Source organism: Lycium barbarum, chromosome 1, assembly GCF_019175385.1.
Source record: "Lycium barbarum isolate Lr01 chromosome 1, ASM1917538v2, whole genome shotgun sequence".
In the NCBI taxonomy this organism is placed as follows: Eukaryota; Viridiplantae; Streptophyta; class Magnoliopsida; order Solanales; family Solanaceae; genus Lycium; species Lycium barbarum.
In genome coordinates, this window is record NC_083337.1 from 164,912,931 (window position 1) to 164,919,172 (window position 6,242).

The 6,242-nt window shown below is 35.2% G+C and overlaps 1 long non-coding RNA gene across 1 annotated transcript; it reads left to right on the plus strand.

Annotated features, from left to right (window-relative positions):
• The first annotated feature begins 709 nt into the window (after positions 1–709).
• Positions 710–3,332, plus strand: LOC132626206 (uncharacterized). Its single transcript, XR_009577200.1, has 2 exons — positions 710–1,778; positions 2,267–3,332. It is a non-coding gene; the product is annotated as an uncharacterized LOC132626206 (long non-coding RNA).
• The last annotated feature ends 2,910 nt before the right edge of the window (positions 3,333–6,242 follow it).

Here is a 6,242-nt window from a genome sequence, read left to right on the forward strand (position 1 = left end):
TGATATTCAAGATTGGAATGCGAAGACTCCGACATCTGAATATTGGTCTTCGTCAGGGGGAGTGAAATACGCGTTGTACTCTTTTTTCCTTAACCAAGTTTTGTCCCATTGGGTTTTCTTGGTAAGGTTTTTAATGAGGCAGCTCTCAAAGCGTATTACTAGATATGTGTACTCTTTTTTTTTCCTTCATTGAGGCTTTTTCCCACAGGGTTTTTCCCAATAAGGTTTTTAACGATGCACATCATCTATGGACATCCAAGGGGGAGTGTTATGAAATATATTATGGATGTCCAATACACAAATATAATGCTTCTCCTCCACCATCTTAATGGTTCCTCCATTTTCCTCCACCATCTGAATGGTTCCTCCATTTTCTCATATATTGAATGCATATGTAGCACTATAAATAGAGACATAAGTTTTCATATGAAATACACTTGAAACACATTTTGGAAGAATAGTAAAAATCTCTCCTCTTTTGTCATTCTATTTCTATGATTTTCATCCTTTAATATTGTGACTCTTTTAGCTTCATTTTATAACAGTTTCGTGTAATTCTAGTTATTCCTTTATTTAGTTATATGTCCTTTTCTCCCATAAGTCGACATTTGTCAACTGAACTGATAAGCCACTAAAGGAGACTTTATTATTGCGAATGTTTTTTCCCTTTCCCTCTATGATGGAAAAAAGTAGACACGGGAAAAAAACACTGAATATCCACACGGTAAAGAGACTTTATTTTCCTAGCAGCCTTTGGGGATCTAATTAATTTGCACGGAAGACTAGTTTCCTTTGATTGAGGTTTGATTATACCCATATCAATCATCGATAAAAGATTATGCCATATTCGGTGTGTCCACCATATTAATAAAGGTAAGATATGCAATTTTTTCACATACATATATAATTACTTAATCATATTTCATTGATTAGAGGCGGGTTCATAATTTGAAATATATGTGTTCTGAATTTGAACTTTATTATACGTACGAATTCAATATATTTCTCAACAAATATAGAGTTTGAATTCAAATTATTGAATTTTGCCGAACCCGTATTGCTCATGCTAATTCCGTCGGTATCATTGTTATGCAATCGCACTCTAAATTTTACTAGCCAGTAAAGTCACATTGCTTGATTTTGTGTGAACAGTGAACACTGATTATTTTCCAATAAGTATTACGGATAAATTATCCAAATGAAAAGGAAGTTCCTCATGAGTTTCTCAGAACTTTCTTCTCATTAATGTAGCTACTAGGAAAGCTTCAACACCCTGTTCGACTTTCAAAATATCTTGTGAATTGTTAAAGACTCTACAATTACGTATCTCAGATAAGAATTAAGAGTAATACCTAAAAAAATTCCAATTGCCAATTAAGTTGTCTTCAGCCTTAAGGAATTCCCCTCACTTGTTTTTTTCATAGTCTCATACTATATCAGCTTCATATGTTGTGTAATTGCATTTTATGTTTTATTCTCATCGAACTCAAATTCAGATCATACGTGATCTTATTATGCGGTCATAGATGCACTCCTATTTATGATGTCTCTGTCTATTTTCATTTCATCCGCATATGCTTTTCTTCTCCGTCCATCCTTAAAAAACAGGCCACCTCCAGCTGTGGACGACGGGCTAGCCCACTATTTTACGACTTTGGCACAACTCCGTCCTCGGCGAATATATATTTTCTTCTCGAGAATAGCTAATTCTCCGTTCATCAAGATCATACTGACAAGTCATTTTATTGGAATATATTTCAGTTATACCTTATTTTGGTGTATCCTAATTATACCTGTTGTTTATGGAGTACTTGTTTCGATAGATGTTTTTCTGGGGTGTTTCTTGTGTGTCCTGTTATGTTTATTGTATTCATTCATTCGTCTAGTCCCACTGACTGCTTATTTAAGGCTTAAGCAACGATTTAACGAGTGGGGTACATTGCCTTCTTTATTGTGGATTTTGAATATTATGAAATATTCACTCGGAATGGTGGGGACTATTCTTTTTCAGTACTATTTTAGACATGCTTCTACTCATCAAATAGTAGGGTTCTTGAGCTTGGCAGTGGCTTGGCTTGGGAATCTAGCAATGGTTCAACCTTCGACTGATCTGGAATCTTCAATTTCTTCCTTGTTAATGCTTCCTTGAACTGTGCAGTGAATATCTTTAAACTCGATATATATACTTGGCTCGTCTTTGCTGCTTGCCTTTTGCTGTACTTTTGCCGCCGGATGTTGAATTCAGTGACCTTGACATATTTTTAAGATGTTCACTCGACAGCAAGTTGCAGTACTTCCACAGACGCTGCCGGTCTCACCACCATCGCCGTCTTCTACAATCGCTCCGATACTTCCACAGACATTGCCGTTATCACCACCATCGTTGTCTTCCACTAACATTGTTGTTGTCGCTCCAATTCTTCAACGGTCGTTGTCATCACCACCATGATGTCTTCCACAGGCGAATGTTGCTCTCCACCTCTGAGTCCCTTGAACAAACTATTACTCCCTCCATCCCATTTTAAGTGTCTTAAAAAGGCGTTTCGTCATGCGATATGAAATCATAATTTCATATTTTGATTTCAAATTAATGTTTGTTTATGTAGTTTGCACAAAATTTCAACTTCAACTTCTATTTCAAATCCTAAATTTTCCAAAAAAAAATGCCCCATTTGGGATGCCTATTACCGGTGGCTAACAACCATAAGAAAGATGAAAACAGGGAGATCTAAGCCCACCGATGAAGCCCTCAGATAAGAAAATAGGGAGAGCAGCTTAAGCCCACCGATGCCTCTTCCGCCGGTGACTAACAACGATGACATGAAGAACGTGCTGGCGGTGTGGCTCAATTCTGTCCTTCTTCTCCAAAATAAAATTTCTTCACCAACTCCACCATCTTAATCAGTGCTACCATTTGAATCTTTCACCATGACCAAATTTCGATTAGATTTTTATATATCATTTCTTTATGTTTTCTTAGATTTTGAATAGTGATTTTTCCCATTCTTGTTCGTGGATGGTATTGTGAACCAGTAAGATTCCTGCTTCCTCTAAATTCTTTGTCTTTAGAGAAGAGTCAAATTTGGGTCCTTGAATTAGACGGAAAAATTATTTTTATAGCGAAACTTCATATTTTCCGACGAAATCCTGGCTAATTGATGGTTTTTCCGATGATGACATATAATGGATTGGTGAGGGAAAATTGAGTTAAAATTTGTACTACTAACCCTCTGTTTGGATGGTTTCCCGTGGTTCATTAATGTACAGTATAGTATGGTAAAGTATGATGTTATATTGTATTGTACTGTATTAATGAACACAGTATTTGGATAGACTGTATCGTTTGTTGTGGTTTAATAATATTTGTATTGTTTGGTTTGACTGTATCATATTGTATGATAACTTATAAGTTTATTAAAATACCCTTAAGTCTTAATTAGAAATTAATTTATATATATTAATAAAATTCAGGTAAGGAATAAAATAGGAATTTAAAAAAATAAGTAGATAATGAGTGGGGGTGGCGGAGGGGTGGGTGGTGTGAGGTGGGTGGTTGTGGGATGAGGGTGGGGGTAGTGGCTGAGAGGGTGGGGGTGGAGTTGGGTGGTGGTAAGAGGTAGTGGGTGGTGGAGGGGTGGGTGGTGTGAAGGGGGTGATTGTGGGATGAGGATGGGGGTGGTGAGTGGTAGCGTGGGGGTGGGGTTGGGTGGTGTGAAGTGGGTGGTTATGGGATGACGATGAGGATGGGGGTGGGGGTGGTAGGGTGGGGGTGGAGTTGAGTGGTGGTTGTCACACCCCATTTTAACCGGGTTGATTTAAGAGTATGACATATTGGTGATTCCTATTTATTCTGTTTTAAGGAGTCGCCACCTAATTATTTTAACGGTGAATTAGGACACCTAAATGTTAATTAAGGTAAAGTTAATACTAAACCTCGATTAATAGTTCGCTTAACCAGTGTGATTCTAGGTAAGGGCTCTATATTATCCTAAAGGGAAGGGGTTAGGCATCCTTTAGAATCCGTTAACTTACGGTTATCCGACCAAACTTAGGTTAATTAATTTAGATTAAATGTAATGCTTAAATCTTAAGAAAATAGGTTGCAAATATTATTAAGGTTTGAAAGGAAAACATACTGTTGTTATTTAAACTGACTTAAAGAAATACATAGTAGTCCACTCAGAAATAAAAACTTATAAATGTTGTTGAATTTAAAATAATAATTTTATTGTAAAAAAATGAGAGGTGCAAAGTATAATGATTTATATATAAGTAGAAGCTGTTAAGAGGAAACCTAGCCAATTTAACTTGAAATTATATCAATACAATAGTGTAGGAAATCTAGACTTGTTTTAAAAATAGAATGCAAATATGATAAATTTCTTTCTCTTTTTACTGATTTATTTAATTATGCTCGACTAAGAATAGACGTCATTGATTTAAACCTGAAGAGTTATTTATAAAATATACCTGAGTTTATACTGGCATATAAATGACGTTGTGAAATGTTTAGGACAATAGGAATAAAATATGATTCCTGTTAGTTAAAATATATAGTCATGCCATTTTGCAAATCAATTATTCCAAATAAAATAGATATTAGATGTTTTAACATGAAAAGAAGAGAATAAAACTTATAGAATTAATTTTAATCTTCTCTAAACTAACTACCCATTACTAAAACTAAATCTACAAATTCATTAGGATTCATCTAAGTTGATAAAATAGGATAAGGTTAGCTACTCAAAGTAAATGAAAATACACGACAATAAAATAAGGAAGAGAGAAAGAAAAGATGAAATGGATCCGGCCACTTTAAAGCTCGACTGCTGGAACTGTTCAAGTGATTGGGCTTAGCCCAGAATTTCCGTTTCTTTTGTTTTGCTGCGGACTGGCTGGACGCGGAAAAGATTTCGTTGGGCTTTTAGCCCAACACCTAATGTGGAAGAAGAACGAGTCCCTCAGACTCGTATGCGATGGTCATGCATAAAATAAAAGGAAAAGAAGGATTAGTATACGATCAATGAATAATATTAAACACGTAAAACATGAATTCAAACAAATCAGCAGATCATGTATATTCTGTGCATATTTGAAGTATGCCTCATGTATACACAACTACTGCCTAGGCTAGATTTACACATTTATAAGGGTATTGAAAGTATTCCAACCAATCGACTACGCTAAACACAGAAATTCAATTCTGGAAACATCGAAACAGTAGCGACTAGGCTTAACGTTACAGCATTTATTTTCTTTTAAAGGTAGCATTTTGTTTCTCAGAGAAGCATAACAGCAGCCCATCAATGGCCTATTTGACAACAAGTATTTAATGAAAGGTATCCACAGCAAGCAGTAGCTAGGCAACAACATATGATAACATTTTGAAGATAACAGTGGTTCTTTAGTGTTCGAATAGGAAAGAGATTCATTCGGGTTTTAAAACAAGGCAAAGAAATTTTAAACTTAGTCCAACTAATTCTGGTATGGAAAATATTTTTTTATATACAGTTCTCATCATGGAAAACCTAACATATCAGTAGAAAGAATTATTGCACTAATAAACTAACACTGTAAAAAAAAAGATATGGTTTAAATCTTAAGGTTTCCAAAATGCATTACAACAGAGTAAATTATACTCATACTTCCACACAACACAAGGCAGGAAAATGAAAATACCAGAATAGCCTAACACAAGATGATTCGACTCTAATTCTTGTGAAATTAAAATAAAATCAGAAGCTTTAGAATTGATCTATGCTTAACATGTGAAGAGAAAACAAAACTGATTACTCAAAACTTTAACACACATGGTTGCAGATATGCTCATCTTAGTAACCAAACCAACTCGACTCTAAACTCTTTTTCAAGAATAAAACATAAAGGAGGTCAGAGGACATATTCATACGCTTCTTCATGGATTTTTTTTTAAACTGAAAAATGACTACTTGCGCAACTATACTTAAACAGCGAATACTTTGAACTTAAACACCTAATTTATAACTACGTTTCACATCCATGTTTATCCGATCATATCAGAACCGAAGCTAAATCATTTTATCAGTTAGCCACCAAACCAACACACACATAACCTTCATCATACGACAAAGCGGTTTCGACATTTCACACTAATCAAACAACAACACACTAATCAAGCAACAGTGCAAACAAGTACTGAACACACTAATCACCCTTCAGAAAAACATAAATTAGCATTGAAACTAAGAGAAAGGGAACTAAGG